Source organism: Bos javanicus, chromosome 3 (genome assembly GCF_032452875.1).
Source record: "Bos javanicus breed banteng chromosome 3, ARS-OSU_banteng_1.0, whole genome shotgun sequence".
Taxonomy (NCBI): Eukaryota; Metazoa; Chordata; class Mammalia; order Artiodactyla; family Bovidae; genus Bos; species Bos javanicus.
Window position 1 is genome coordinate 110,666,898 of NC_083870.1, and position 12,627 is coordinate 110,679,524.

General features: G+C 37.5%; 1 protein-coding gene across 8 annotated transcripts in view; it reads right to left on the bottom strand.

Moving 5' to 3' along the window:
- Nucleotides 1-12,627, bottom strand: part of ZMYM4 (zinc finger MYM-type containing 4) — a 164,866-nt gene that overhangs the window by 90,759 nt on the left and 61,480 nt on the right. Inside the window, exon 1 of one of the 8 annotated variants that reach the window (XM_061412553.1) lies at nucleotides 8,576-8,656. The exons of the other annotated variants lie outside the window; for them this stretch is intronic. The gene's annotated coding sequence lies outside the window, so the exon portion shown is untranslated. Of the gene's footprint in view, nucleotides 1-8,575; nucleotides 8,657-12,627 lie in introns of those variants that run through there. 8 annotated transcript variants of the gene reach the window in all.

Consider the following 12,627-nt stretch of genomic DNA (forward strand, 5'->3'; position numbering starts at 1 on the left):
GGGAAATAGATGGGGAAACAGTGGAAACAGTGTCAGACTTTATTTTGGGGGGCTCCAAAACCACTGCAGATGGTGATTGCAGCCAGGAAATTAAAAGACGCTTACTCCTTGGAAGAAAAGTTATGACCAACCTAGATAGCATATTGAAAAGCAGAGACATTACTTTGCCAACAAAGGTCCGTCTAGTCAAGGCTATGGTTTTTCCAGTGGTCATGTATGGATGTGAGATTTGGACTGTGAAGAAAGCTGAGCGCCGAAGGATTGATGCTTTTGAATTGTGGTGTTGGAGAAGACTCTTGCGAGTTCCTTGGACTGCAAGGAGATCCAACCAGTCCATCCTAAAGGAGACTAGTTGTGGGTGTTCATTGGAGGGACTGATGCTGAGGCTGGAACTCCAGTACTTTGGCCAGCTCATGCAAAGAGTTGACTCATTGGAAAGACTCTGATGCTGGGAGGGATTGGGGGCAGGAGGAGAAGGGGATGACAGAGGATGAGATGGCTGGATGGCATCATCGACTCGATGCACAGGTGTTTGGGTGAACTCCGGGAGTTGGTGATGGACAGGGAGGCCTGGTGTGCTGCAATTCATGGGGTCGCAAAGAGTTGGACACGACTGAGCGACTGAACTGAACTGAACTGAACTAAAGCAATGCTTCTCAACGGTTACTGGATATCAGACTCTCTAGGTGAGCTTGGAAACGGATTCCTAAATTAATTTCTCAAGATCCTGACTCAGCAAGTCAAGGGTGGCAGTCAAAATCTGATTTCTAACACAGCTCTAGGTGATGCTAATACCCTACCACATTTAAGGTAATAGGCTCTAGTTTTTATGAACCAGGCATAATTAACATCAGAAAATAAAACACTATACCCGGAGGCTGAAAGCAATCTTCATCAAGTCCAATCTGTTATCAGATGGTTGAATTTCTTTCACAAAACCCTAAATGGTCAACCATCCCTCTGAATGTTAAACCAACAAAGATGAACCACTGAATGATCTACCACCACACAACAGATGAACCATTTATGAACTATTTATGATAGTTCAAAAATAATCCATGTTAAGTACTAATGAAAATGAATTAGTTTTCTCAGGGAGTCATGACTCGAGATTACTGCTCTCCTTTCTTATTTTCATTTAAATATGTATTGTTACTGTGGAATTATTAAAGAATGCCATTGATGATTCTATACATTCAATGAAGAGAGATGAGACTCCTAAGTGAGATTCACAGAACTTTTCATTAATTTGCTTTTATTTGTTCCCACACTGGGGAAAAACGGGAATATCCAGAACAATTTGACTTTATAACTTGCTAAAAGGTGAATGACAAATGTGAACACTTCTAACACCTCTGACAGAAATTGGTTAGATTTTGTCAATTTCAATAGTCCAGATGTATACTATTTTTAGAGCTAAAAAAAGATTTAACACACATTATAAAACAAGTAACTATTTGTTCTTTACTGTGAGAACTAAAGCAAATACAACAGACTACTTTTTTTGAATGGTTATTGATATTTACAGTGCTCTGAAAGCAATGATCAAGAAGATTAGAGATGTCTATAAATAGAAATATTCAGCATGTACCTAAAAACTGTCCAGGGTCTGTTAAAACTGAAGCATATCACTACAACAGAATATCATACATTTTAATCGAGTATAATATTTATATATTTTAATAACATTTTAGAGAGTATATTACTTCTATAAGGAGAAAACAATGAAATTTTAACAAAACAACAAAAGCAAAAATAATTCATACTAATAGCTGCAGAAGCACAATTCTACAGAGGTATGAGGAGCCAGTTCCAACTGTGTCCCAATCTACAGTTCTACAACTTCCCTGTTATTCGTTCTAATTCTAAATTTCTGTGATACCATTGTTATATATAAAATACAATGTTTTAATTTTCATCTTCTCTCCCTTCTTGCCACACCAAATTTAGCTGATATCCTTTTCTGCACAGATAAACAAGGATCTGTTCCAGTTCTGAACCTTAATTTTTATCCCATCCTATTTAACTGGGAAAAAAATGCAACGGTAAAATAGCCATTTTTAAGAGCTTTAAAGCCCTAGAACTAGAGTAACTTTCATTTTTCTGTCTTCAAAGGCATTAGTAAACTTATAACCATTTCATGCTGTTACTCTCTTGAACTCATTAAACTCAGAAACATCAATTCTACTATCTCATATTACCTGCAACAATGTCAACAGAGATTTAAACAGAGAAACAAAAAATCCCACTTGAACAACTTTATCTACAGTAGGGGCTGGTAAACTCTTGATCAAAGGATGGCCCCTGAGCCAGAAATAGTTACATTTTTGAGACAGTAAAAGAAAGAAGTAAAGGAGAGGGGAGGGAAGAGGAGGAAGAGAAGAATACATGGGAGACCCTATTTTTGACTACATCCTACAGAGCTTAAATGTTTCCCATTCAGCCCTTTATGAAAAAGGTTTCCTGACCCCTATCTATAGGAATATTGCTGAGTGTAGTTCACACAATATAATTTGCATCATGCTAGGAAAACATACAGCACTAAATAGGCTTAGAAAAGCCCTCAGGGCAATTATCTACAGAACTATCTCTTGAGTTACAGCCAAAATGATTCAGAACAAAGCAACTGCAAATTAGGCACTAGGTATAATATACTATCATAAAACTACTTGCATCTCTAGGAGAGTTCTGGTACCCAAATAACCCTTTTGCTGTGAATAAAAAATTTGACGAAATATATAAAACAAATACACCCAAAGTATGGACAACAATAAACACAAGACTGTGATCTCCAACAAAATAAACTACTGAGGTGAGTAGCCTCCACCTTCTGCCTGGGGACATTTAGCAGGGTCCAGTATACAGAGGGAAAGCTCAAGCAGAGCACACCAGGCTCAGTACACTGGGGAGACAAGAGACTGAGAAAACTGAAGCAGATGGTATTTGGAGGACACGCCACCAAAAAGAAGAGACAAATATACACTGAAAGAGCCCTAGAAATTCTTTGGCTGAACAGAAAGCCACACATAAGAAGGTGGGGAAGGTTACGGTTCTGTGAGAGAATGCAACACATAAGAACTCTATACATTCTGCGCAATTTTGCTGTGAACCTAAAAATATGCTCTAAAAATTAAAGCCTATCTTTAAAAAAACAAAGAAACTGCCGGGAGCCGGCGAGAGACATTCCGCTCGTGACAAAGGTCATGAGGAAGGAGGCTCGGCATACGCAAAGGCAAAGGCGGGATTGAGCCTCAGGAGTCTCCCCAGATATTCTCAAGCATCTTCCCCCAAAAAACCAGAGTCTGCCTACTTTATTGCTTTGTGCTCTCACCTCTGACTTTACTGGGGGCTGTCCCCCACCACCATCTCGCTCTCTCTGTCAAAGAGTTAACTTACAGCTCCAATTAATAAAGTTCCTGGGCAATTAGGAGTGTTTAAATCCAAACCCCTCAGATGGCTCTCTAACTCGCCTGACAAGTTTACTCGGACTCCTACAGCTATGCATACGATTGTTTACAGTCTCCCAGCCTCGAGAGGCACGGGAAGCTTAAGATATTCAAATATCTTAGAGCCTCTCAGAGAGTTAGAAACTGTCAGAATAAAACTAGTAAAAGATTTCATTGATGAGCCAATGCTTGTTGCCAAGTTTCCACATCCCCTGAATTGTATCCTTGAATGTGTATTAATTAATACAGTTGGTATATAGAAAAAATAAGTAGTGGCCTTGGTGTTAGTAACTTTAGACCCTTAAGGTAATAAATTCTTTCCTTTGTTGTAAACCCATTACACATCCGCCCTATAGGAATGCAATTTTATCTTTGGAAGATGGCGCCAAACCTTAAAATAATTACTGTTAGAGAAAATAAGTCTTTGTTGATAAGTCCTTGTCAAGAGTCATAAAATGTTAATAGGCCTTCTGGCCAGAAGATGATGTAAATGTGCAGGAAAGAAACCCTGGTTTTTGATAAGGATCAAAAACTGCTGACTTTGCATCCCCTATTATCCTCTATGTGTAACTTAGGGTATATAAGCCCATGTTGAAAATAAAGCTACAGGCCTTGCTCACCAACGCTTGGTCTCCCCATGTCATTCTTCCCTTTAACTTCCAGCGGAGTCTCCATCTGGAGCGTGGAACCCACCACGCTTACTTATTATGCCTGGGCTTCTAAGACCCATTCGAGAAGGTGTCTAGGGTGGGGCACCTTCCGCTATTCAAGAGGGCGCCTGCGGCCTACGTAAGTGGTGCAAACTTCTTGTCTTGAAGTTTTATTGGTCTCCCGCGTAAACCAAGCTACTCAGCCTCTTTTCTCCACTGAATTTTCCTACTGAGCTATCCTCATTCTATTACTCTTTATATCTTTGATAAATATGTAAATAGTCGCCGACTCCGTCTCCCCTTCGAATACCCTGGATCAGTCGGGGCTGGACCCCAGCAAGAAACCTCATCAAACAACTAGGAGAATCAATGGAGACCTCAAAAAGTCACACGTTAAAAGTAGGACTGGGGTTAGTGTTAGTCGCTCAGTCGTGCCCGACTCTTTGCGACCCCATGGACTGTAGCCCACCAGGCTCCTCTGTCCATGAGATTTCCCAGGCAAGGATACTGGAGTGGGTTGCCATTTCCTTCTCCAGGGGATCTTGCCAACCCAGGGATCGAACCCAGGTCTCCTGCACTGCAGGCAGATTCTTTACCGAGTGAGCTACAAAAGCCAACCCTAGAGCTGTCCTAACAAGCTTTAAAAGCAAATCTCAAAAAAAAACAAAACAAAAAAAAAAAAAATCAAGCTGAATCAAAGCAAACTGAATGTCAGAATAAAACTCAATGCTCCTTAAAGGAAATATAATATGAAATATAAAATATAATCTAACACTTAATGTAACATTAACAATATACCACATCCAATCAAAAACTGTAACATATTTGAAAAAGACATGAGAGTCATAACCAGAAGAAAACTCAGCCAACAGAAATGGAGCCAGAAAGAATATAAATGATGGGATTAGATTAGCAGAAAATACTTCAAAAGTTATTTTTTAAAAAAGTAGAAAGATTTAATGCAAAGCATGATCTTAATGAGAATAAAAGTAGAAACTATATTTTTAAAAAAGAAACTTCTAAAACTGAAAAATATATCTGAAATGAAAATTTAACTGAATGAGTTAACTGTACATTAGACTATACAGATGAAAACAGTAAACAGGAGGAGACAAAAATAAAAAAAAACTATATTATTATTGTTACATATGAAAGAATGTGTTATCAGCAGACTTAAATGACAAGAAATGTTGAAGGAAGTTCTTCCTAAAGAAAGACACCGGATGGAAACCTAGACCTAGACAAGGAATACTGGAAACAAACAGAATTAAAAGCAAAAATAGGGACTTCATTGGTGATCTAGTAGTTAAGCCTCCCTGCTCTCAAATGCAGGGGGCCCAGGTTCAATCTCTGGTCAGAAAACTATATTCTTCATGAAGTAACTAAAGATCCCCCGTGCCATAGTGCAGCAAAGAAGATCCCATGTAGCCAAATAAAATAAATAAATAAATAAAATTTAAGGGGAAAAAGTAGATAACTTTATTGTAATATCTGAATAGTTTTAACACTTCTCTGCCATTAATTGAATAGCAGTAAATCAACAAAAATATAAAAGACCCAAAAAGATGCTGTCAACCAACTAAACCTAACTGATATTTATAAAATGTTAACCCATAAATGGCAAACACATACTCTTTTCCAATATACATGGGACAATCACCAATATAGATCACGTGATAAGTGATGGAAATATTGTATAGAAGAATTATCAAAGAATGGAACTCATACAGAATAATTACTTTGACCAAAATGCACTCAGTAACAAAAGCACATGTGAAAAAACCCCAAATATTTAGAAATAAAAACTTCATTTTAAAAAAGTGACTGGTCAAAAAAGAAATCACAAGGAAAATTAGAAAATATTATAAACTGAGTAGGGGCTCCCCAGGTGGGCAAGAACCCAGTGGTAAAGAACCCACCTGCCAGTGCAGGAGATACAAGCGACACGGATTTGATCCCTGGGTATGGAAGATCTCCTGGAGAAGGGCATGGCAACCCATGCCAGTATTCTTGCCTGGAGAATGCCAATGGACAGAGGAGCCAGGGTCGGTACAGTCCATAGGGTCGCAAAGAGTCAGAAACGATTGAAGCAACTTAACATGCATGCATGCACATGAACTTAATAAAGTTCATGAACACACAACAGAGCTTGAGAAGGGCAATAAAAGAAGTCCTTAGAGGGGGAACTTACAGATTTATACATTTAAAACCTATGACTTAAACTTCCACCTTTATAAGCAAGAAAAAAAATCAAATTAAGCACAAGTATTGATTGGACTTGCCAAAAAGTTCCTTTGGTTGGCCAAAAAGTTTATTTGGTTAGTGAATACACTGTTCAATAAAGTTCTTGGTAAAAGTGAAAATATCAATGTCTTTTAATTTTACTTAAAAGCAAATGAACATTTGGCCAACTCAACAGAAGAAGTAATGAAGATAAAAAGAAAAATCTATATAACAGACAATAAACAGTAAAGAAAAACCAAAAGCAAGATCTTCAAAAAGAACAAAAATGATAAGCTTCTAGACAAACTAACCATAAACAGAGAGAAATAATAAAGGCAAACAAATATATGAAAAAGATGTTCAACATCACTAAGTATTTGGGAAACATAATCAAAACTGAAATCAGGTATCAACTCACATTCAGTAGGCTAACTACTATCAAAAAAGCAAAAATAACCACAGAGGTGAAGATGTGGAGAAACTGGAACCCTTGCACACTGTTGGTGTGAATGCAAAGTGGTACAGCTGCTACATAAAACAGTACGGCAGTTTCTCAAGAGTTGAAAATGGAATTACCACATCATCTCAAAAGAATAAAAAGCATGGTCTGTAAGAGATATTTATATCGGTACACCATGTTCACTGCAGCATTATTTACAATGGCTTAAGAAAGAAAAAGTGAAAGTGAAGTCGCTCAGTCGTGTCCGACTCTTTGCGACCCCATGGACACTAGGCTCCTCCGTCCATGGGATTTTCTAGGCAAGAGTACTGGAGTGGGTTGCCATTTCCTTCTCCTGGGAACTTCCTGACCCAGAGATTGAACCCAGGTCTCCCACATTGTAGACAGATGCTTTAATGTCTGAGCCACCAGGGAAGTCAGCATTATTTACAATGGCTTAAAGATGGAAGTAATTCAAGTATCTGTCCACTGCTGACTGAACTGATAAAATGTGGTATATCCATATGATGAAATACTGTCGCTGTTGTTGCTTTCAGTCTCTAAGTTCTGTCTGACTCTTCTGCAACACCATGTACTGTAGCCCGCCAGGCTCCTCTGTTCATGGAATTTCCCAGTCAAGAATACCAGAGTGGGTTGCCACTTCCTTCTCCAGGGAATCTTTGGAGCCCAAGGGTCAAAATCATGTCTCTTGCATTGGCAGGAGATTCTTTACAGCTGAGCCACCAGGGAAGCCCATGGTGGAATATTACTCAGTCTTAAAAAGGAAGGAAATTCTGACATCTGCTTCAACCCAGATGAACCTTGAGGACATCATTTTAAATGAAATAAACCAGTCCCATAAAGACAAATACTGTATAATTCCACTTCTATGAGGTACCCAGAAGAGTAAAATTCATAGAGACAGACAGTAAAGAGGTAGATAACACCGCTGAAAGGATACATAGGGAGTGTAATAGACACAGACTTTCAGTCTTGCAAGATGAAAAGTTAATAGATTGGCTGCACAGCAATCTAAATGTAATTAACAGTACTGAACTGAACATTTAAAAATGATAAAAATGGTAAATTTTAATTTGTGTATTTTTACACTTAAAATATTTTAATAAAAAATACATCGAGGAGGAAAGGATAGAAAGAGAAGACACAAATTACCAATCCTCAGGAGTAAAAGAGACAGCAATAAAGGTTTCATTAGAGTAAAAATAAGTTAATATTAAAAACAACCTTATATCTCCCAATTGTGTGTGTGTCTGTGTTTTTTACCACAGTACACAGCTTGCAGGACATTAGCTCCCCAAGCAGGGATCAAATCCAGGTTCCCTGTAGTGGAAGCTCAGAGTCCTAATAACCATTGGACCACCAGGGAATTCCCTATAAACAATTATGTAGAAAAAAATTTTAAAACTATGAACATAAACTAAAACTATTATTCACAGTATATGACAATCATTTAAGAATTATTAATAATTCTATGGAAATGAAATTAACAACTTAAGATCTATACTATTCAGTACAGTAAGTCACCAGTTACACGCTTAAATAAAATTAGAACTTCAGTTCTGCACTTAATCACATTTCAAGTACTCTACTGCCACAGACAGTTGCTACTATACTTTAATGGTGTAGTACAATGTAGATATTTCAATAGTCAGAGAAAGTTCTACCAGACTGTGCTGACTTATGAGAAAATGCCTTGAAAAGTATAAATTACACAGAAGAAATAGAAAATATGAACAACATCAAGACTAGATGACATCACTAGCAAATTAAATACTTAAGGAAGAAGTAATACCCACCTTACATGGATTCTTTCAGCAAATATAAGAGAAAGGAACACTTTCTAACTAATATTATGAGGCCATTATCATCCTGGAACCAAAGCCAGAGAAAGATGTGACCAAAAAAAAAAAACTACATACCAATATCCTTCATAAATATAGGCGCTAAAAAATCAGAATACTTAAAATATTAGCAAATTGGATTTTAAAAGATATAAAACAAAGAATAGATCATGACAAAGTAAGATTTATATCACAAATGCAAGGTGGGTTTAAGATTCAAAAATCAATTCACTACATGACCACAATAAAGAAAAACACATGATCATTTCAGCATATGAAAAGAAACCATTTGACAGAATAGTCATTCATGAAAAAAATCTTCTCGCAAATACAGAGAAGAGAAGGTCCTCAACCAGAGAAAAGGCATCTACAAAGATAATAAACATTAACTGGAAAATGAAAAAAAATTTTTTTAATCATTGTAATAGAATAAAAAATAGGAATATTAAATTTCAAATTAGTAAGGAAAGAATGGACTGTTATTAACTGACTTGGAAGAGAAAAATTGGATAGTATGGGGGAAAACTGTCCCTTAATTTATCCAAATACACACAAAACTGAAGCAAAGTATTTAAAAGACCAAAAGAAAAACAGGAATGCTAATTTCTTAAATATATGCAAAATCTATAGACTAAAACTATAAAAGGTTATTTAGAAATTAAATAATTTATTATTTACAGATTTAAAGAAGAACTAAATAAACTCAGAAATATGCAATGCTCATGGATATATTTAAGATGTCAATTCTCCTCCAAATTAATCCACAAATTTAATGCAACTCTAATCAAATAGCCAATGGTTTATCTATATACCTTTACATGTTGTTTATAAAATGTCTGTGTAAATACAAAGGAGTTAAATACACAAAGCAAATTTTAAGAAGAGATGAATGGCTTACACTAACTTGTTTTATAAGTCTGTAATTATTTTGAAGTAAAAAGTTGAAAATGATTTCATGATATAGTACATCTTATATGTAAATTATACATCAGCAAATATAATTTTTAAAATTTCATTTACAATAGCACAAGAAATTTTAAATGTACAGGGATAACAAAATATGCATAAGACTCATACTTAAAAATTACAAAACCCTGCTAAAAGGAAAGATGATCTACATAAATTTTTTAAAAGATACAAAACATTCATGAACAGGAAAACTCTTTTAGATGTCAATTCTCCCCAAACTCATCTATAGATGAGAATCCCAATCAAAATCCCAGGAAGCTTTTTTATAGAAAAATAACAAGGTGTTTCTAAGAAACTGCAAGAAAATGCAAAAGATCTGGAATACAAAAAACAACTTTTGAAAAAAATGGCTTAGACTATGTGATCTCATATAAAACTTAAAAGTAATTAATACAATGTGGTACTGACATAAGGAACGACATATAGATCCTTGGAACAGTATGAGCCCAAAATAAAACCAAACATACAGAACATTTAATCTTCAAAAAAGTATCAAAATAAATCAATCAGAAAAAAGATTATTTTCTTGGGCTCCAAAATCACTGCAGATGGTGACTGCAGCCATGAAATGAAAAAAACACTTGTTCTTTGGAAGAAAAGCTATGACCAACCTAGACAGCATATTAAAAAGCAGAGACATTACTTTGCCAACAAAGGTCCATACAGTCAAAGCTATAATTTTTCCAGTAATCATGTATGGATGTATGAGCTGGACCATAAAGAAAGCTGAGTGCTGAAGAATTGATACTTTTCAAACTGTGATGTTGGAAAAGAGTCCCTTAGACAGCAAGGAGATCAAACCAGTCCATCCTAAAGGAAATCAACCCTGAATAGTCATTGAAAGGACTGATGCTAAAGCGCCAATACTTTAGCCACCTTATGCAATGAGCAGACTCATTGGAAAAGACCCTGATGCTGGGAAAGACTGAAAGCAGGAGGAGAAGGGTCTTACAGGGGGCAAGATGGCTGGATGGTATCACCAACTCAATGGACATGAGTTTGAGCAAGCTCCGGGAAATGGTGAAGGAGAGAGAAGCCTGGCGAGCTGAAGTCCATGGGGTCAGAAAGTCGAACACAACTGAGTGGCTAAACAACAAAAAATCGAATTTCATGGAATTTAATCAAAATTAAAACTTGTGCTTTTCAAAAGACACCAAAAATAATGAAAAATCAGCCACAGAATACCTGAATAGATGGAGACAGATATATCCACATCTATTCCTATCTCAGTTCAGTTGCTCGGTCGTGTCCGACTCTTTGTGACCCCATGAATCACAGCACACCAGGCCTCCTTGTCCATTACCATCTCCCGGAGTTCACTCAAATTCACGTCCATCGAATCGGTGATGCCATCCAGCCACCTCATCCTCTGTCATCCCCTTCTCCTCCTGCCCCCAATTCCTCCCAGCATCAGAGTCTTTTCCAATGAGTCAACTCTTCGCATGAGGTGGCCAAAGTACTGGAGTTTCAGCTTTAGCATCACTCCTTCCAAAGAACACCCAGGGCTCATCTCCTTTAGAATGGACTGGTTGGATCTCCTTGCAGTCCAAGGGCCTCTCTAGAGTCTTCTCCAACACCACAGTTCAAAAGCATCAATTCTTCGGCGCTCAGCTTTCTTCACAGTCCAAGTTTCACATCCATACATGACCACTGGAAAAACAATAGCCTTGACTAGACGGACCTTTGTTGGCAAAGTAATGTCTCTGCTTTTCAATATGCTATCTAGGTTGGTCATAACTTTTCTTCCAAGGAGTAAGCGTCTTTTAATTTCATGGCTGTAGTCACCATCTGCAGTGATTTTGGAGCCCCCCAAATAAAGGCTGACACTGTTTCCACTGTTTCCCCATCTATTTCCCATGAAGTGATGGGACCATGAAGATGCCATGATCTTCGTTTTCTGAATGTTGAGCTTTAAGTCAATTTTTTCACTCTCCTCGTTCACTTTCATCAAGAGGCTTTTTAGTTCCTCTTCACTTTCTGCCATAAGGGTGGTGTCATCTGCATATCTGAGGTTATTGATATTTCTCCCAGCAATCTTAATTCCAGCTTGTGCTTCTTCCAGCCCAGCATTTCTCATGATGTACTCTGCATAGAAGTTAAATAAGCAGGGTGACAATATACAGCCTTGACGTACTCCTTTTCCTATTTGGAACCAGTCTGTTGTTCCATGTCCAGTTCTAACTGTTGCTTCCTGACCTGCATATATGTTTCTCAAGAGGCATGTCAGGGGGTCTGGTATTCCCATCTCTTTAAGAGTTTTCTACAGTTTATTGTGATCCACACAGTCAAAGGCTTTGGCATAGTCAATAAAGCAGAAATAGATGTTTTTCTGGAACTCTCTTGCTTTTTCCATGATCCAGCGGATGTTGGCAATTTGACCTCTGGTTCCTCTGCCTTTTCTAAAACCACCTTGAACATCTGGAAGTTCACGGTTCACGTATTGCTGAAGCCTGGCCTTGAGAATTTTGGGCATTACTTTACTAGCTTGTGAGATGAGTGCAACTGTGCAGTAGTTTGAGCATTCTTTGGCACTGCCTTTCTTTGGGATTGGAATGAAAACTGACCTTTTCCAGTCCTGTGGCCACTGCTGAGTTTTCCAGATTTGCTGGCATATTGAGTGCAGCACTTTCACAGCATCATCTTTCAGGATTTGAAATAGCTCAACTGGAATTCCGTCACCTCCACTAGCTTTGTTCGTAGTGATGCTTTCTAAGGCCCGCTTGACTTCACATTCCAGGATATCTGGCTCTAGGTGAGTGATCACACCATCATGATTATCTAGGCCGTGAAGATCTTTTTTGTACAGTTCTTCTGTGTATTTTTGCCACCTCTTCTTAATCTCTTCTGCTTCTGTTAGGTCCATACCATTTCTGTCCTTTATTGAGCCCATCTTTGCATGAAATGTTCCTTTAGTATCTCTAATTTTCTTGAAGAGATCTCTAGTCTTTCCCATTCTGTTGTTTTCTTCTATTTCTTTGTATTGATCCCTGAGGAAGGCTTCTTATCTCTTCTTGCTATTCTTCGGAACTCTGCATTCA